At 35.2% G+C, this 21602-nt stretch overlaps 3 pseudogenes across 2 annotated transcripts; 2 read left to right on the forward strand and 1 right to left on the reverse strand.

Moving 5' to 3' along the window:
* Positions 1-2473: 2473 nt before the first annotated feature.
* On the forward strand, positions 2474-4840 carry LOC143615954 (syntaxin-31-like; annotated as a pseudogene). The gene is made up of 6 exons (XR_013150572.1): positions 2474-2722; positions 3196-3446; positions 3528-3669; positions 3764-3802; positions 3867-4070; positions 4402-4840. The product of XR_013150572.1 is annotated as a syntaxin-31-like (transcript).
* Positions 4841-6421: 1581 nt separating this feature from the next.
* On the forward strand, positions 6422-9980 carry LOC143615092 (putative zinc metalloprotease EGY2, chloroplastic; annotated as a pseudogene).
* A 601-nt stretch (positions 9981-10581) lies between these two features.
* LOC143615097 (anthranilate synthase alpha subunit 1, chloroplastic-like) lies at positions 10582-15130 on the reverse strand (annotated as a pseudogene). The gene is made up of 11 exons (XR_013150407.1): positions 14977-15130; positions 14131-14315; positions 13859-14029; positions 13265-13416; positions 13080-13195; positions 12759-13005; positions 12634-12690; positions 12381-12533; positions 12227-12307; positions 11690-11776; positions 10582-10829 (listed from the first exon to the last, which is right to left on the reverse strand). The product of XR_013150407.1 is annotated as an anthranilate synthase alpha subunit 1, chloroplastic-like (transcript).
* Positions 15131-21602: the final 6472 nt, after the last annotated feature.

Raw genomic sequence — 21602 nt, forward strand, 5'->3', positions numbered from 1 at the left:
ACAAGCTAAGTATTAACATTTTTAAGTTTTTACTATTTATGTTTGTAACATATTTTTGGGTAGTTTTAAAATTAAAATGTTAAGCTCCCATCACCTTCTAATTTTGAGGCTTGTAGTATTTTTCATGAAACAAATAATAATAAATCAAATCAAATTTTGAAGAACATAAATAATACATTTCTCCGATGGCCACCCCCACCGTCGCCGGCAACTTCGACCTCAAAATCACAATCGTCTCCGCCAAACACCTCAAGAATGTCAACTTGGCGAGACGGTGGCCTCATCCCTTACGTCATCTTCTGGCTCGACCCAGACCGTCGGGTCGTCACCAAACCCGACGACTCGAATTCCACCAAACCTGTCTGGAACGAACGCTTCATCATCCCATTACCCACACCCATCCTCACCCTCCAAATCTTCCATTCCACACCCAAACCCTTAATCGGATCCCTACGCCTACCACTCGCCGATTTACCCGACCCGGATAACCATAACCACGTTTGACCTCCGTCGACCTTCGGGTCGTGTCAACGGTAAAATCCGTTAAAAAATTAGTCTCCGTGAACGTCCGTTAGTAGATTACCAAAATACCCCTCACCCACAGTTTTATCACACGAATACCCCTCCCCGTCGTACGGACGAATGCCGTTAACTCCGTCGCCGTACGAGTCTTACGCTTCGCTTCCGGTTCCGGCTATTCCACCGGGCCCGTCGATTGACCGGCAGTTCAGCTATGTTGGTGGGCCCAGTGCTCCGATGGAGTATGATAAGAACCCGAGGGCTGGGAAGGTGGGATCCGGGTCGGGTGGGATAACACGAGGGGTTGCGGGTCTTGCGATTGATGACGGGTTGAGATATGAAGATGGGAGGGTTTCGGAGCAATTTGAAGCCGATGTTGGAGGAAAGAGACCCAAGAATTACACTTATTATCATCGTGTAGATTATTGATTTAGTGTTGACGTTGAAGTAAATGTTTGTTTATGAATTAATTGAAGTTATAAAATGTTGTAATGCTTATGAATTAACTGAGCCTGTTGTATTAGTTTTGAAGAGGGAGTGAAGGTCGGGCGTCATTTGTTTGAACGCCATGGTTTGACATAACACAAGCATGTTAGAATTAGGTATGCGCTTAGGTGATGCTATGGGTCACTATTGATGGTATGGGCGTCATTATAAAACCAAGGTTGGATACATATGACATTATGACACGCTTAACAATAAATTTCACAAGATTTAAAGCGGAGAACACGCAAGAACATTTATTTTGTTCTTTATACCTATCTTCACTAATATTCTAGATATTCTTACATCAATATGTTAATCTTCATCTTTTCTTTAGGTTGAAATGGTATGTATTTGGTTGATAGTTCTTGGAATTGTATTTGATCTTTAAAGAAGGATTTGATATTCAACTCTTGCATATTGTAGTTGTCTTTGGTGATTAAACTTTGCAATCTTTTAATCAGCTATGTTGATTAACTCAAAATCAAACTCTGGCTTGTTTGATTGACCCATATGGGTGATCCACAATCGGTCATGGCGTCTTGTCTCAACCATTTGTCTCATATCTTTAAGTTCTTCCTCTTTTGATTTATTGAGTTGTTGGAGCTTACCAAACTTTGTTAAGCCAACCAGACATTACATGTTTAATTCATGATAATAGTAAGCGTACGTCGTTACTTCCATGCTTAACTTTAGCTTCTCTTCAAACAATAATCTTTTGATACTAGGTCTATTTTATGTGAGATCGTTTGACATCATATAGGTATATAGCCACGCAGGTATACCATTTATAACTTATTATAAGAACTAAATTTCATCGTATGTTAACCATGCATGCACTAACAAAAACATTTTAAGAACTTTTGCTTTTAACTGTACAAATGATGAATTAATTATTATATTCGCTTTTCCCTTTTTTTCTTTGGTTAAAAAGGGGATTTCATTCATTAAATAGTTGGGTATACAACGAAATGAAAAACAAATGAGCAACAAGCTGTGCCGTTAGCAACTTTTGAATAACAAAACTGAGGCGTTTAAAAATTATGTTTATAAATTAGGATGTCTCTTATTCCTGACCTGTTAAACACCGCTAAGTAGCTCCTCATTCTCAGATGCAAAAAAAAAAAAAGTATTGAGCACGAAAGGTATAAACACGTGTTTTGTTAAGACACAATTTCCCATATTTGCTCATTTTGCATAAAACAACTTTTAACGCAACACGACCCATTGCGAAAACACTAATTCACTAATTCACAAACTCGGTTAGATGCTTAGATCCACACGTCACACGTGCTAGTTTTACTGAATTTATAAAGCAGGGGTCGACCTGACCCGATTTGACCCACTTTCAAAGTGACGGATGGACCCATTTTAGACACATCGTAATCCGATTTGACCACCTACCAACACAAATACTAGACTTCAGTATGACGCCCGAGTCCGAGTCTGAAATGGCTCAGTGACTATCAAATCGGACCATCGGTCAGGTTTACAATGGCGTCTGCCGGAATTTACAGCTTCCGCGATCGGACATCTGAATTCCGATCACTCTTCGACACATTGAAGAAATTCGGTACAACATCAGCAGGCGGATCACACCAGCAAACCGATCCATCCACATCTTCTTCTTCTTCATTTCAATCCAATTTCAATAAGAAAGCTTCTCGTATAGGATTAGGCGTTCATGAAACCTCTAAGAAAATCGCCAGACTCGCTAATCGTAAGCATTCGTCCGTCACTTTCTATATATTTTACTAAACCTAGGGTTGCAAATTCTGTTTATTATGTTCCGATTCGATTCCAGTTCGCGTTACTTGCATTCATTTTGATCTCGTATTGATTATAACGAATCAACTGCAAAATTAGGTGTGATTTTATGTTGCAGTACCGATTGATAGGTACTGCTGGATCATCTGTTAGGTACTGATTTCTGGACTTGTAACATCTTTGTTAGGTTTCTATGTATTTTTTTAAGCCTAGGGTTTCAAATTCTGTTTATCATATTTAGTTTCACATTACTTTCCTTGCTTTCGGTCTCGTATTGATTATATCTTCGTAACAAATCAACTGCAAAATTAGGTATGATATGCATTACTGATTGGCGGTTGATACGTACTGCTGGTTCATCTGTTAGGTTTTATTGGATTTGTACTGAATTCTAGACTTGTAACATTTTTGTTTGGTGGATTGTAGTGTCTAAGAAGTCTTCGATTTTTGATGATCCGTTGAAGGAGATTCAGGAACTGACAGCTTTTATAAAGAATGATATCACAGCTCTAAATGTAGCTGTATCTGATCTGCAAACTCTACAAAACATGGAGATTGCTGATGGTAACTATTCAGAAGATAGAGTTGTGTACTCTACTGCTGTTTGTGATGATTTGAAGAACAAACTCATGGGAGCTACAAAAAAGTTTCAGGATGTGTTAACAGCAAGAACTGAGGTTTGCATTGTAGTTATAAGTTCAACAATTTCGAATCATCTGACTTGTATTTATGTATTTTTATACATGTTTTGATGGCAGAATATTAAGGCTCATGAAAATAGGAGGCAGATATTTCTACTAATATAACAAGAGAGAATCCTTTAAAGCAGCAGCAAACAAAGATGGAGCCACCTCCTTGGTCAAGTCCATCTAAATCAGCTGGAAATCTACAACAATCTGAGTGAGTCTTTAATAATATTATTTACATTTGTACGGTGTTCAATGGAATACCAATATGCCTCTGTTTGATAATATTCTTGCTTTGGTTTTCTCAGATCTTCTGGAAATGGAGTTCAAGTTGGCAATCAACTAAGGTATATAACTTTTGTTATGTTATATCTATAACATTTATAACATTTATTATTTTTGTTAATGTAGACGACGATTAGCTGCTGATGGTCCACCTTCAAGTTCCCAGCATATGGGAGCATCAATGTTGCAGCAGGTGGTCCCACAACAAGAAACATTTTCTCAAAACCGTGCTGTTGCTCTACAGAGTGTTGAGTCTACAATAACCGAACTCAGTGGGATTTTCACAAATTTGGCTACAATGGTTGCACACCAAGGGGAGCTTGCTATCAGGTCGGTCAAATTTGCATATTCACCCTTCATCATCCTTTCGAAAAAGCTGACATGTTTTTTTGACAGAAAGTTAATGCATCAAAATTTGGCCATAACCTGAGTTTTTTTATAAACCATTTAAGATGTATGCGTTAAAACTAGACTTTGGCTTGTTTGACATGTGCCCTTTTAGCTATATATTTTTTTGACTTGTTAAAGAACCCAATTTGATTCATTAACAAGTAAAATGGTTTAGATAGTTAATTATATATATATATATATATAATGTTTTTTTTGGGGGGGGGGGGATTATATAAATATTTGCATGATGGAAATGAAATTTTGGTATCAGGATTGATGACAATATGGAAGAAACATTGTCAAATGTCGAAGGTGCTCGTGGAGCTTTATTGAAGTATTTGAACTCTATATCATCAAACATGTGGCTTATGATCAAGATATTTTTTATTTTGGTAATATTTCTCATCGTATTCCTGTTCTTCCTAGCTTGAGTAATATGTTTATCATTATACCCATAGTTATATTTTTGAGACATGCTTTGATGCTAGCCAACCATATTGAAAGATAGAATTTATGAATTGTATGGCAATCAATTTTTCCGAATTCCATGGTTTAGGGAACGATTATACATTTTATATTCGAGTATAATTTGAACATGAAATGATATTATCATATGGTTTGTGACTTGTTTGTATTTGATGAGCTTGACATGGCTAAGAATTGTGATTGCAGGCATGGTAAAATGTATAGGTGGGTTTGGGTTTGGGTCAAACTAGGTTCAGGTTAATTGCATTAAAATTGAGCACAATCAACAACTGGTTAACAATCTTATGAAGACCAATGTAACATTGTTATTGGACTGATCCTTTGGTGGGAAATGCTCTTCATTTTAGATAATGAAAGCATTCCTTTACTACCAGCCCAAAGAAATACGACCTCTCTGAGATATATGGTCGGCGCTTAATAGACTGGGGATGAAACCCATCCTCCACCAAGGCAGCTTCTACGTAGCGTTCTACTGTCGCTTGAGCATAGACAGTGGAGGCCATACGTATAAGGTCATCGTCACCTCCGAGATTGAGTATTGAGTACCTGGTATACAAGACGTGGCGCCTGTACTCATCGCCCGCTTCCATAGAACAATATCGTGGCAACGTAGACCTAAGTGAAGTGGTCATACTTAAAATTAAGTATTGCATTTGGTCATGACCAAACGTAAAATTGCAGATTAGAGTTTTAGTGGTATATAATTTCAAAATCCATATAACTAACTTTGATCACCCTCCATACTATCTTGTAAGTTCAAAAGCACCTATGTAAGTATAATTGATCATTTAAATAATTTTTAGTCAAATTAAACAATCAATTAATCAAATCACTATTTTGGATCCAGAGTAGCCACCAACAACTTTCACCTAAGTTACAATTTTTACGAAGTAATAATTAATCAACTCTTATTTATATCTATTTAATATATTCTTTTTCCTTTATAGTTTTAAGGTGTATTGGCTTTTGTTGGTTTTTATTAATTCCAACTATCATCTTTCGGTCGTTGCTGGTCCCAACTAACAATTTGGCTGCCGACGGGACCAACTTTTAACGTATTTGTTCCCAACGGTCCACGACTAACAGAATCCTAACGCCGTTACTTGCAGGTTGTCGGAAAAACGTTTTTAGCCGAAAAACTCAGATTTTCCAGAAAACTCAACATTTTCGTCCCAAACATCTCTGTAATCTTAGATCCGACCTCTAGGAATGTTTTTAGTAAAAGTCCCAATTATTGAGGTCGTCGGAACCCTTGAACCATTGTCGGAATCGATTGATGTGACTTTTCCTGCTTAAGTGGTGGTGGTTGGTTGGTGTTGAGCCAAGTTGAGTTTTCCGGCAAAAAAATGTGACTTTTCCGGCCAAAATCATTTTTCCAAACGACCTGCAAGTAGTGGCGTTAGATTTCTATTAGTTGCGAATCCTTGGAAACAATACATTAAAAGATTAGACCGCTAGCAGCCAATTCGATAGTCGGCCACAACCAAAAGATAATCATTGAGATTAATGAAAACAAATACACCTTAATCAACTCTCTTATCCATATCTATTTAACATATATTTTTTTCTTTATAGTTTTAACAATATATTAAATTATCCACAGTATGGGTGCTCATGCTGATGAATTATGGCTGACACGATTCCATATTTCTTTCATGCCAACTTCTTTAGTTTTTACCAAGATAAGATTTTAAATTCTCCAAGTAATCATTTCCTTATTCACTCTACACATTTAACAATCCAAAACCTCCATTCCCTACTAAAACTCTAACCAATCCAACAATTTCAACGTCACATGCTTTAAGATGACTTCTGCATCGACTATAATCACGCCTCTGCGTTTTTGCCAGAACTTTGTTCCTCGGTTGCATCCGAGTGTATCTTGGTGTGTTGGTTTAGTGGACTGATTTGTAGTTTTTTGAACTTACTGTTTGGAGTATAATGTTGTGACTTGTGATATATGTTTAGGTCAAGGGTTCGTGGCAACCAAGTGGTAAAATGCAGAGCCATTGAAACGGAGACCAGACCAGACGGGGGATAAAGTATGCATCTATCTTAGTTTTTTAGCTTCGTTATTTGGTGGTGCTCGGCTTGACTTGTTTGACACTTTTGTTAAACGTGTTTTGTTTGAGTTGATATGTTTAACATGCTAATATTTAAACAAGGCTCAACCTATTTATGATTAGAATAAAAAATATATTCGTAAGGTCAGTGTCCATCTACGTATTTATCATCCCACATAGGGCCGTCTCCGAGATGGGTTAAAATTTTTGGGCCGAAGGAGAAAAAATGTAGGGCTTTAAGTAAAAAGGTTTTTTTTTCTCTAAACATTTAAATTTTTAAATAAGTTTATTTGGTTATAATTTGGGTCATGCAAAAAAAAAAAAAATTTATGTCTCAAGTGAGACTAAAACCCGTAACGTTTTGATTGAACATTTGCCGCTACACCAAGCTGGTAGTTGTGTAATTGAGTTTAAACATTTAAATTACATATTTGTTTACATAAAAATTATATATAATTTTTTTATAAATATTTGGGCCTAGCAGGGTGTCGGGCCAGGGGCGGTCGACCACGTTGCCCCCCTTAGGGCCGGCCCTAATCCTACAATCTGTTTAGATAAACAAGATACATTGGTCGTGAATTAACGATATTTTATGAAGAACTATTATCTTATTTTACAAAACAATGTAGCCCTAATGGAAAAGCAAATATCTTTGTGGATTGACAATCCGAAAACGGCATGTTAACATGAAAATATGAGGAAGTACTTGTTGAAAATTATTTTTTTTTGTTAAAATGTTTATTTATGAATAATTAAATACAGAAGAAATAAGCTTTCATTAAATTCAAAACGATTACAATAAAGTGGCATGCAAACGAGCAACAAAACTAATTGATACAGTTATATTTTGATTTCAGAATTAATTGATAAGTTTTGTTGTTAGGATAAGGGGCAGCCTAATCAGTTGGAAACACTCTAACAGATTCCTGGATAGGACCAAGGCTCAAGGACTGCATGAGGTGAGATGCTTATTAGCTCATATAGGATAAAATTATGAAATACTAATTAAGTTTCAATATTGAATATATTATGCGACAATTTATTTAGAAATTCTGATTGAAAATTGCTCTTGTTACTTCTGAAGGATAAAAGTCATTATAGTCAACTGGAGGCGCTTAACCGGTTACTAAATAAAGATGGTCTTGAAGCTAAGCCTAAAGAAGTCATTGAGGTATTATTCTTATATAAATATAAATTTGATGATATATTATACTACTATCAACTTGATTTTCATAACAGGAGACTCATAATATAGAGATTACAAATGGATCAAACCTACCATATGTGAAGGTGAATAATTCATTAATATCATTTCCACTTTTATTCATGTAGCATTCTTTATTTCTAATCATTCTTAGCAGCCACATCAGCTTGATGACATAATCACGATCCCAAATGAAACAATCGAAATACTAAAAGACCAAGTGTTTGGATTCGACACCTTTTTTATTACTAGCCAAGAATCATATCAGGTCATATACACATAACTATGTTTTACATCACATTTCTATGTGACTAAAAAACAAATCTTGGTTATTAATTCATATTTATCTTTATGTTATAGAGGGGAGTGTTGTTTAAAGGAAACCTGCGAGGATCGCCTGCTGTCAGTTACAAAAAGATGGAAAAGAGACTGCAGGTTAGTTATTTGTATCAACCATGAGAACCTGTTAGGGAAAGGCTAAATATGTAATTTCTGCATGATGTGAAGGATACTTATGGGGATGCATATAGGCTTTTCCTTTTGGTAAATCCTGAAGATGATAAACCTGTGGCAGTTGTGGTTCCTAGAAATACCTTACAACCGGAAACAACTGGTATTGTTAGCTAGTAATATTATCTTTGTCGTAATTGTCTGTATGCTTTTTTTCATTAGATTGTTGTGGTTAAGTCTATTTTTTTTTCCCGCTAAAGGTGCCCCTGAATGGTTTGCTGCTGGAGCGTTTGGATTAGTTACAATATGCACGTTGCTATTACATAACGTGCCCGCGTTGCAGTCAAACTTATTGTATGCAAATCTATCCAATCGCTCTAATAGTGCCTTTCATTTCGCTTTCTAATAGTAGCACGCATATTGTGATGTTCAGATCCGTTTTTGACAATATTGACTTATTAAAGGACGGGCTTCCTGGAGGCCTTGTAACCGCACTTGTTTTGGGTGTACATGAAATCACTCACATTTTGGTTGCCAAAAGTGAAGGAGTTAAAACTCGGGGTTCCATATTTTGTACCAAGTTGGCAGGTGAGGTTTATACTTAGTCAACTGAAGTCAAATTTGACCCTTAAGTTATTCAGGTTATCTTTGATTTTTAAAGGGCCTAGCAGCCTCTAATAAAAAACCGACTTAATAGACAATGGTTAAACATGCTGAACAAGAAGTGTTTTGAACCAACCCGACTTGAACCTACCCGGCCTGTTTCAACCCATATAAAGATAACCTGTTTTGGCCCTAACACATTAACATATTTTTGTGGCAGATAGGCTCGTTTGGTGCAATAACACGGATTCTAAACGTTGTACCATACCGTGAGGCTCTTCTTAAGATCGCAGCAGCAGGCCCTTTAGCGGGCTTTACAATGGGCCTTGTTCTTTTGCTTTTGGGCTTTTACTTGCCACCAATGGATGGTACTGGGATTGTTGTTGATGCTTCTGTATTTCACAAATCATTTCTTGCTGGTGGGATAGCAAAACTACTTCTTGGTGATGTTCTTAAAGAAGGAGCAATGATATCAGTGAGCCCATTAGTGATTTGGGCTTGGGCCGGGCTTCTCATTAATGCAATCAACAGCATCCCTGCAGGCGAGCTAGATGGTGGTCGAATATCTTTTGCAATATGGGGTCGAAAGGTTCCATTCTTTGCTTAATGATGTTTATTTAGTTTGAAATGGGTCGATCGGGCTAGTTAGGGCCTAAACAATTTTGATTTATTTTCAACTGTATGAACACTTTGGTTGTGTTTTACAGGCTGCGTATCGTTTATCGGCTGCTTCTGTCGTGTTGTTGGGGTTATTGTCGTTAACAGATGACGTGGCGTTTTATTGGTTAGTTATGGTATTCTTTTTACAGCGCGGGCCGATTGCTCCACTGGCTGAAGAAATAAGTGGGCCCGATAATAAGTATGTTGCATTGGGAGTATTAGTTTTAGTAATGAGTTTACTTGTTTGTTTGCCTTATCCCTTCCCTTTCACAAGTGAATCTATTACAAGTCTTTAGTGGTATTAGTACAATACAAGAGCTCAGAGCTCTTTAGTGTAGTGGAATAATAAAGATTTATGTGTTAAATTATTATGTTAGAGGTTACATCAAATGCCGTATAACATATTGCATATCGATTTTAAAGTTGATACATGTTTAGTTGGTAAACATAGCAAAATCATTAGTGTGGCAAACGAGTTCTAGCTCGACAACATGATGATGTAAGTATGATATATAACACTTAAGGCTTCTTTTATAAACAAATAGCTGCTAAGAGCTAAGGGGTGTAATGAACTGTGGTGAGCTCAAGCTTGTCAACCCGTTCAACTTAAAAAGCTCCAACTCGGCTCGTGAGTAGTTTTTCAAGATCGGGCTTGGCTTAGGCTAAGGTTCGGCTTGCTTATTTTTCAGTTTTTATACTTACATTTATAAGTATTTTAATGTATACATTCAGGTTATAATATTTGTTTTTTTAACCCAATCCGAACCTCAATCGGACAGGCTCATTGTCGACCCATTTTATAAACTTTTCTAAAAGGTATTTATGGCAAGAAACTTAAAACATAAATAGACATAAAAGCAATTGTTTTGCACTATCAACATGATTGCATTTCCCACATGCCATTAACAAAAACGAACCACATTCTAGTTCTGACCGATTTAACAAACCAATCTTAACTTAGTCACAAAAGTCTGACTCGGCTAGATCAATGACACTCTGGAACACTGTCAGCTACAATACCCGCACCCGCTTGAAAGTACGCCACCCACTGCTTCCTCTTGCTGTCTTCTTTGTACAAGTACATTGTGTCATAGCGGGTTCCCGTTGGGAACACATGGTCCTGAGGGACAGGGCCACGTCCATTTCCCCTGAAAAGGATACCCACCCGAACCCGCCACTGTAGGGCCCACGTCTTGTGACTTCTAGTTTATCAATTAGTTCCATTGCCTTCACCTGCATCAGATTAGTGTTAGAGTTTTTAAAGTATTCACAAATAGAGGTGTCAATTTGGACCCATTTACTTCTTTATGGCCCGGGCTATGTTTCATCTTTAATGGCTCAAACAGGCACAAAAATGAAAAGGAAACGTGTCGAAAGTATAAAAAGTGTACTTCTCGTGTATCAAATCCTCAGTCATTTTATTCAATAAAAAACATCATTCAAAAATTATTTTTTGGATTTTACGTGATTCCAATAGAGGCGGCGATTTCAACCCATGTATTTGGGTTATGTTTTATAGAGTGTGAAAAATGAAAAAAATACTATTTTTAGTGCATTAAATCTTAAACAGAAAACGGGCCAACAGTCTCAAAAAATTGTATTTTTAATGCATTAAATCTTGATGTAAAAAGTAAATAGATATTGAAAAGTAAACTAAAAAGAAAACGGGTCAAAAAGTCTCAAAAATTGAATTTTCAATGCATTAAATCTTATTGAAAAAAATAAAATAAAAACAAAACTGGTGGTCAAAAGTCTCAAAAGTTGTATGTTTAATGCATAAAATCTCAATGAAAAAACTAACTAAAAATTAAACTGGGTCAAAAGTCCCAGAAATTATATTTTTAGTGTGTTAGATCTCATAAATAATCTGTTCATATAAAATTTTCATTGAAATAAAATTTTTTGGACAAAAGTTATTTTGTGATAAACTATAACTTTCACTGAAATAATAAATTTTTTAATAAAAAGCGTTTTGGGATAAACTTGACTCGATCTGATTAAAAAATTATAGAAAAATGACCCAACCCGATTTCACCTGCTACCCGGCCCGCCAATTTTTCAACTTTTAGAAGGCAATGGTATGAAGAGCAAACCTTTGGAGCACCACTAACAGTTCCAACCGGAAGTGCAGCAGAAAGAACTTCCCAGCAAGTCAGATGATCCAGCAACTCACCAGTCACCTTTAACAACCGAAAAAAGCGCAATAATGATTCAAATCGTTGTTGTAATATAAATAATATGAATTCTTAAACCAATTGTAAATAATCTAGTTGATGTATAGTGTTAAAGAATCAAACTCGAGGTGGTAAGTTCGACATTTATAGCAATGGGTTTCGGCTCAAGCGGGTCAAAGTCAAAACAGGCCAGGTTGTGTTACCCACACTTTTTTCTTTATGAATAGTTAATGTGTTAAATTTTGATTACAAAAACAGTATGATGATGAAAAAATATAGAATCTTTGAATAGTGTAACTGTGTATGCATCAAAAATGGACTTTGGTTGACTTTCAACCCATTTTAGATAATTTTTTTTATGTTACCCGTTTGAGATAAAAGCACAACCCAAATCGACTGTTAATCAATAAACGAGTTGAAATTATGAAAAAAGCAGACAAAATAGTAGTGTCTTACGGTGGAACTAATATGCATCACATGGGAGTACCGTTCAATGGTCATAAGCTTTTCCACATTAACCGAGCCAGGCTTTGTGACCTACATCCGAGCCATATGTCAGCATTTACAAAGTCAACATTTTGAACTAGTGAAACTAAAAAGTCAAAATTACCTTTCCAACATCATTCCTCCCTAAGTCAACCAGCATGATGTGTTCCGCACATTGCTTTTCATCTTTTAACAGCGTCTTCTCCAACTGTTCATCCTCATCAGGAGTCCTTCCTCTTCTTACAGTCCCAGCTAAAGGTCGATTAACAACCGTATTCTGTCAAAGGATAAATAATTAATAAATGTTTATAAATCTTTTTGAAGGCTTTTCAATAATAGGAATATCTATAAATAAAAGAAGGAAACTGATAACTGACATTTTTCACACGAGTGAGAATTTCTGGACTTGAACCAACCAAGATACACCCACGAGCCTGATAACATGAAGCATCACAAAAAGTTAAGAAAAATAACTTCAAAAGATTGATTATAAACAATGTACCTGCAAATAAGTCATGTATGGACTTGGATTCACGACTCTTAATGCTCGGTAAATCTCAAACGGATCTGCAAACGTGCGGCATTCAAAGCGTTGACTTAAAACAATTTGGAAAATATCGCCTGCAAGAATGTGTTCTTTTGCTTGTAATACTGCTGCTTTGTATTCTTCACTGGTCATGCTAGACTGGTTTAAAGGAGTTCCAAATTGTTGTGTGCTTAATTCAACAGAACCTGGAGCTAGCTTTGGCCTAATGATTGAAACTTGTGTGAATATATGGATAATAGAATCATCAGAATGCTATATAGAAGATAAGTGACTTACAGATCAATATCATGTACTTTAGACGCCAATATTTCCAGTCGTTTTAGTCCATCTTTATAAGCTTCTTCAGTGGATGAATACTGTTTGAGCCTCACCCAGTGAACAATATATGCTTTCTGAAGCTCAAAATTAATTATTATGAGAAAGTTTCATGAAGAAAAAGTATATTATTATGATATGAGTACCTTTTGCACGTGATCGAAAACGATCACATCTTCATACAATCCAAGATGAATATCAGCTAGATTCCTGTCATCTCGTGGCGCATCTATAAACAAGAGTTTTTTCTTCTCCACATAACGAACTGTGTCGTATGAAAAGTACCCGACCCATCCACCTATACGTAAAGCAGTCAAAGTTACAATAAGATTCTTTATCATTTATGCATGTAAATTATAAACTTTTTGTTAGTATACAAGTCAACATCATGATTTGGTCAATTCACCCTTCCTTAAAATATTTGAGGTTAAATGCGGAAGCAAGCAATTAATGTTCTAATAAACAATACCAAAATTTAACATAATGATTAAATGCGTATCTACAAAGTACAATGAACGGTCGCCTGGTCAAAAGCCATGAAACATGACAACAAGAACCGGATGCAAAAAAATGCATTCAACTAATAAACAATGTTTCATTATGTCCTACATTTTGTTCAACTACCCTGCCAGGCTGCCACATGAGGATTAAATCATACCCTCCCTGGCTCCCTTTACACATGAAGGTACACATTTAGAAACCTGTACTAGTTAGTTACGGTAAAGAGTTGTAGATCATACCGCAAAATGTATCGGGAAGATCATCAAGAAGCTGAGACTTTTTGGAATCTCCATAGGGTTATCAACAACCTTCTGAATAGAACTTCCTTTCTCATGATCCACAATTGTCACACTGTTTTCTTTAGCAATAATTTCAAGTGTTGGATTAGACCCTACCACACTGTACCGACCCTAACAAATTGAAATCGCCATGTCATAAAATCATACAAGATGGCAAACATAAATTCATACACAATCAACAAACTGAAAGAGATTAAAAACATTAATCTTACAACTTGTGAAGTTTTGAAACCAGGCTCCACCGACTCAAAAAGAAAGCTAGGAGCCTCTCGATCATCTTCGTTGACCAGACAACGGTAAGCTAGCACCGGCGTCAAGTGATCGGCAAATATGCACTTTTGAAGCGGCACCAAATTCCCTTTCCTTGACGCTTCGACAAATTTCGCTTCATCGGCAGCTAGAAATAAAACGTTCAAAATCAAAATTAGTTCCTAATGCTTCGTCGCTTTTCAAAATTAGTTAAACTTGATAATCAACTAAAAATCCTAATTCCAAAACAGATTTTTGATATATATCAGCTAAACAACAAGACCTAAAATTAGTTACTATGCTTCATCGCCTTTCAAAATTAGTTAAACTCGTTATCAACCAACTAAACAGCCTAATTACGAAACACATTTTCAATTTAAATAAGATCAGCTAAACAACAAGACTTAAAAGGAGTTACTAATGCTTCATCACCTTTCAAAACTAGTTAAACTCGTTATCAAACAACTAAAAAAACTAATTCCGAAACACGTTTCGGATTCGAATCAGCTAAACAACGAGACCTAGTTACCTAAATCAACTACTAATACAAAAAATAAAATAAAATAAAATAAAATAAAAAACACTCAATGCAATCAATCAAATGCATTACAAAATTACCTAGCGACGGAGACTGAAAATTAGTAAATAAAATAAAATAAATAAAAAAATAAAAAATAAAGTAACTAATATTAGTCAACTGATTCATAATCAATCAACTAAAAAACCTAATTCCGAAACACATTTCCGATTGAAATCAGCTAAACAACGAGACCTAAATCAACTCAATGCAACAAGCAGTAAAATATTACCTACAAACGGAGACTGAAGAACACAGCGAACCGGACTACGAACACGGAACGAAACCGAACCACGTCTGTTTCTACTTCCGGCGGAGCATTGTCCATTCAACGGCGGAGAAAACCTGTGAAACGACGGGAGGTTAAAAGCTAGGGATTGCATCATTCACTGACTCCAAAATGCACCTGAAGATATTCTCACTGGAAGACTCAGATAGATAGATACATACATGAAATGTGTATGTATGTGTGTGTGTATATATAGGCACAGAAATTAATGCAGGTCGGAGCTCCGGGAGCGGAGATGCTGCTTTATGACTGTTGTGTTTCCAAACTTACAAAATATCTTGTCCAGGTTCGTAATCATGATATTCACACCGTCTGTATTTACCACTTGTACGTTTTGGATTAACATTTGTACATTTTATTTTTGTGGTTTTATGTTGTATGTCATAAAAGGAACAATATATATATATATAAGGTAACGGTTTAAAAAGGTGCAGTGCAGATCAGATCAGATCAGATCAGATCAGATCACGTGTGGAATATTAATTTTTCCTCCATCTATAAGAATAAATATATTTCTTTGTTTGTTGGATACCGACTTTTTACGTTTTATACTTTTATGAATTTTTTGTTTTTTTAAATGTGTTGAATTACGGTTTCCTTTACTCAATTTGGTTTCCTAAAGGTGTGATTTTCTAAAAGCAAAGTAATTTCAGAATTTGAGAATTATTAATTATTGGATTATGATATTGGAATATAATTAAACCAAATAACTGAAAGCCAGATAAGGATTCATTTAAATGTTATTTTTAAATCCTATAACTAAATATGTGATATATAAAATTTTTGTTGGGTTGTTTGCGGGTGTCTAGTCAAGCGTCTTGCTAGTCTAGTGGACGTTCAAAACGATCAGATTTTGATGGGTTATTTTCAAGTCTAGTGTCTTGTTTGTTAATAAAATTTGGCCGTTCATCAGGGTCGGCCATAAGGTGTGGTTGGGTGGTTGACGACTATAGTGACACTCTGCTAGGCCCGAATTCTATTTTTAAAATTATATGTACTTTTAGTAAAACAATATGTATATTTAGTATTTAAACTCAATTGCATAACCACTATCTTGGTCTACTGACAAAGGGGTATTACTCACAACCAAATAGTTCTGGTTCTACTCTCATTTGAGACATGTTTAATCCTATTTTTATACAAAAGTTTTTTACATGACCTAAATTATAATCAAGTAAGCACATATCAAAATTAAATTGTTTAAACCCAACAAAATACCCCTTTTATTTAAAGTCTAAAAATTTTTTTTGCCTTCAGTCCAAACATTTTTTGCTTTCTCGAAGCCGTCCCTACCCTTCATAAAGAAGATTTTGGCGGCAATAATTTATATTTGTGGTTTTGGTTTATCTATCATAATGTTTTTTAAACGAATATTCATATGCCTATGCCAAACTTTTAAATTTAATATTTTTTGATAGAAAATTATGTATTAGCATTTCACAACCAAAGCCCAAAACGTGAAAAATGTTACGACAACGACAGAAAGAAAATATTATATGTACAAAAAAGGAGGGTCAAACTAAAATAAAAGGTATGATATTTATTAAAAGGATAACAAAACAATTTAGTCATTTTTTTAACGACGACTTTTTTGTGTTTGAATGATCGTACACTTTTCAATTGGAGAGTCACACTACCCCACACGGTGGGACGAAACCCAAGTATAACAAACCATAAAACAATCCAAAAAGAAATAAAATAATTAAAAGAAGAGGTGAAGAAATTAGAAGAAATAAAACAAAGAAATAACGGAAAATGTAAAGAAAGAAAAATTTTCATCTCACATTGGTAGAGAAAAGAAAATTGAAGGTTTCTACCATGGTATAAATAGGATTCCTAATTCTTGTCTCACATCGCTGGATTACAAAACTTATAAGCTCCTTATAGAGAAGAAAGCTCACATGATAATATTCTTATGTGCCAAATCACACCCAGTAGTCCTAACGCACGGGCTCGGACGAAGTGCGATGGGCGCAATGTGGCGCTTTGATGGCAAACTTCACACGCCTTAGTATTTTTGCTCCTTCGCGTCTCCTTCGCGCGACGCAAAGGAATAAGCTTAAGATTCTTCGCGCTACGCGAACTAGTAGTAGTTATCCAGAAAGTCCTTTGTCCTTTGCGCGACGCGAAGGCTTCTTTGCGCAACGCAAAGATGCTCAATTTCAAGTATAAATAGGTTGGAATTCTGGACTTTACAAATCGTTCACTTTCATGTTTTCTCTCAAAATTTCTTATATATAAGGCTAGTATTATACCCGAGTAGTTGTAGCGGTACCTCTCCGATCGAAAGGAACTTATACACGAATCCAAAAGCTCTACCTAACCAAGGTATGACACTGTGTCATCGTGTAAAGTTTCATGTCTCATGATTATCGTTATGGTTATAGGTTTATACTAATATAAATTTACTACATCGTGCTTAATCTAGGTGCTTAACATCAGAAGGCTTGTTAAATATAAACTTGTAAAGTGAGACATTCGAGTTTTTGCACAACTCACATTTGCGTGAGACAATTGATTTTCAATACTGTCATGATGCTTTCCTAAACCCACTAAACTCATGACAGATAGTCCAGATATTTTCAAAGGATTTAAACTACATTATAGTGATTAAGTCTCTGCAGACTTACGGGATGGTTACTACTGGTATTGTGGGGTTTTGTATACAAAGCTTGCCTACTAGGCTATTACACGTTACTTATTGGACAAGTGTTAGCCAATAAGTAATATGACCATAGTCACAGATACGATCGAGTGACAAGTACCTTTCGGTAATTTGTAAGCAGACAGATGTAAAAACATCTTAATGCTGTAACTGTAAAATGCGTCATTTATAAATGAATGTACTCACCAGTATTTCCTGCTGGTCAAATATTTTTAAACATGTTTCAGGTGACTTGTTAGAGACAGAGGAAATTAATGCCTGCGGGCTTCCATCTTAAATAAGTGGCTTGTCACCAGAATAAAGAAACGTGTTTTGTAAATTAGGGTTATCCCTATAAAACCTATGTTTGTATAAAAGCGGGTTTAATCCCAGTTTATGAAATAAGAATTATGGTGTTTTTATAACTCTGATCATTTTTCCTAACTACGGTTCTGATGAAATATTCAGCTGCAAATTATTTTAATAAACACTGATACCACTACTCAACGTTCACGGCTCCATCCCGGGGGGTATAGGGGTCGGGGGCTGTGACACCAGGTGGGCTCGAGATTCGAATTAATTACCTTGCACAAGGCTGTTGGTGCATGTTTTGTGTCAGTAGTTCATGTGCTAGTCGTTTATTATCGAGTATGTAATGACTAATGAATGCATTGTTTTGTGTCGTTTGGATTATGTTTTAGTTAGTTTAAGGTGGAGCGAAGATAGCTAAGTGTCGAACTTAGCTAAGTTCGCTTGTCTGTAAGGTGACGAACAATCATGCATAAAGATATGTTCGACATCAAGGTTGGGTAGCAATCTCCTTTAGCGGGATTCGTGTTCTTGTGTTGATAAGCTACAACGATAGTTGATTAATAAACTAACTTTTAGTAACACACGTGTTTCTACTTGTTTCTTATACTCGTAACATTCTACTGAAGATATCTAAGGGGATTCTGCACCTTTAGACGTTCTTAACAGTTTCTTATCGATCTGGCTAGGGACCTAAAAAGGCGCAACTCAAATCCTTAATATAATTGCCTTAATCCAATAAAAGTGATATAAGTGGGGATCGAACTTGTCACACCCTGACCAAAGGCGGCGGAACATGCCGAGGTGTAACGATTGTCCATAAGCACATGACACTAATTAAAGTGACAGTATTTAATAAACTCATTTCATTTCACAACATCGAAAATGTCACATAACAATTATCCATAAAATAACCATAAACAAGATATCACAAAATATGGCAAATTGATATTGTTCATTGTTACTAATATCCTAAGGTCTTTGATGTCGTTTTCTTCACAATCATAAATCAACCAAGATGCAAACCTGCAACATTTCATAAAATAAAGTTTGTCAACACAAAGGTCGGTGAGCAATTCATAAGTTTAATCATATTAGTATATAATAAAGATAGCCACAAAACTTGCATACGAAACGATAAATAAAAGTGGTAATTTGGATAAATAGATATCGCTAAACACATTAGCGACACCTAGCTATAAGGGGATGCCAAATAGTCTAGGATTTTATAGTTATCGTTAATTGCACTACGTTAACGACACCTTGCTATAAGGGGATGCCAAATAGTCTAGGATTTTATAGTTCCACCAACCAAAAGCGATAAACACATAGGCATATAAACATAGAACACCAAATCGAGCAATTATTTAGGTAAAGTATACAACTACGTTTGTGGTTTAAGATTCAAATATAAAGCATTTTGTTGAATAAGAATGAAATGTCACCCCCAAAATAAAAGATGGAAAATGGGGTATGAAGTACTCACCTTCAAGTGGTAAACTTGAAAGATGATAATTTGGAGATTTGTCGGAACGGCGAGTTTAACGCACAATGCCTAAAAAGAAAAGAAGTCTTGAATTTAGAAAGGTTGTCTTGAAGGTCTTTAAACAAAATAAATGTTGAGAAATGTAAATAATTAAAGTTCAAGGTTTAAAATGTGACTATTTAAGAATTTATAATAATAACCCTTTAAAAATGTAAGTTTGCTCGAAACCGGGTTAAAGTATCTAACCTTAATATTTACTCAACCTATGTTAAGTAATAAGGTGGGTAAAATGCAAGAATGCAAATCCCTTTGGAATAAAGATACTAAAACGGGTTTTTTTTTATCGAGTGTTCGGGTTGTCGGTTCGGGTCTTGATAATTGGTCAAACCCAAAGTCAACTTTCCAAAATATTGAATGTTATGAGATAACTCAATAAAATTTAATAAGACTTAACCAAGTATGTAGTTCCATTGTTTTAGAACTAACAACGCACGTTAAACAAGTGTTCGGTTTTGTCGGTCCAAACTTTGTTATGAGATCAAGTTGGATCCAACATTTCCAAGTACTTAAGAAAATATTTAAAAATCAATTTGTAACTATTTTTAAAGAAATATAGAAGTCTTGATGGCTAAAAAAAACACACTTGTGTGTCTTAAGCGAGCAAGAATCGGTTTGGTTCGGTTTCCATCTCACAACAAGTTCATAGATGGTTTTCACATGTCCAAACACTAAAGAACTTGTATAATAATGTACAAATAAAAAAAATACCAAAAGTTAACAATAAAGTCTTTAAACAAAAGTTCGGTTTTCGGTTCGGATCGTGTTTCGGGTTAAGACCGAGGTAAGTTCTACAAACCCATAACCATAGAATTTGTAAAAATGATTTTAGAAACTTAGATCTAACACTAAGTATGTTTAAACAAACAAAACTAGTAACAAAGTTCGGTTTACGGTTTAGAGCTATTTACGGTTAAACCGAAGCATAGACTTTTAAAAACCCATAACCATGGAACTTGTAAACATGACCAACAAACTAAAATAAGCAAGATTAATATGTATGAACAAGTTATATAGATGTATATATATCAAGGACACGAAGTCCTCCATGAAGCCTTGCCTTATGGGGTCCGAAACCTCACCGACCGGAATCGGAGAAGTAACTACCAAAGGTAAACAAGGGGTGTATATTATATATATGTTGCACAACCATAAACAAGTATTAATAAGGCTACATAAACTAATTAAGATGAAAGACCAAAATCCTTCAAGAACACTTAAGAAGATAACCTTGAATCTTTGATGTTTGAGAGGGTTTTTTTTTGGAGTTGTAGCAAGGGAAAATGAAGAGGAAAGGTGGTGTATATATAGGGTAATGTTGGTGGTCAAATATGAGTGTGAGACACAAGAGTTTTCATGCAAAATGGATCAAAACAAAAACACAAAACAACAAAAAAATAAATAAATAAATAATAAATAAATAAAAATAAAAATAAAAATATGATGTTTTCAAGACCCAACAAGTGTGAAACAATATTGTAACATAAATCCATCATTTTGATTATAACATAAGCTTCGGTTTACAAATCGGGTCGGTTTACATAATAAACAAATACAAAAACAAATACAAACAAGACCTGAAATTGACGAATGTCACAGAACTTGGGTCTTAACTGGAGAACCCTGATTAGTGGGTGTTCGGTTGTGACTAATTATTACTTATAATGGATTTTTAGTTAAACATTTGTTGGAATACACTTATATTAAGTGATTTTTATGTTCTATAGGTTGTTAAGTAAACAAGCTAAAAACGGCCTAGTAAACATAAACGAGCAAAAGATATATAAATGAACCCAATTAATTATGTTAAATAATTGTGAAATCAAATAAAAAAACTGATAAAAAGGAAAAGAAAGAAATAAAGTCACAGTTCGTGACTTTCAAACGTGCATTATATTCAAAGAATATCTAAATACTTATTATCAAGATTTAAAACATGTTTTTGTTTATTTTTGTATGTAAAAAGATGACATGGGCTCAAAGATTATAACTAATTGGACGCCCACTAATTTTGAGATGAAAATGAACGCAAGGGGCGGTTAATGGGCCCATGAGGGAAGGTGACAAAAAGTA

This window comes from Bidens hawaiensis, unplaced genomic scaffold (assembly GCF_021521415.1).
Source record: "Bidens hawaiensis isolate Kalapana, Puna unplaced genomic scaffold, B.hawaiensis_p1.1 tig00002306_1, whole genome shotgun sequence".
NCBI lineage: Eukaryota > Viridiplantae > Streptophyta > Magnoliopsida > Asterales > Asteraceae > Bidens > Bidens hawaiensis.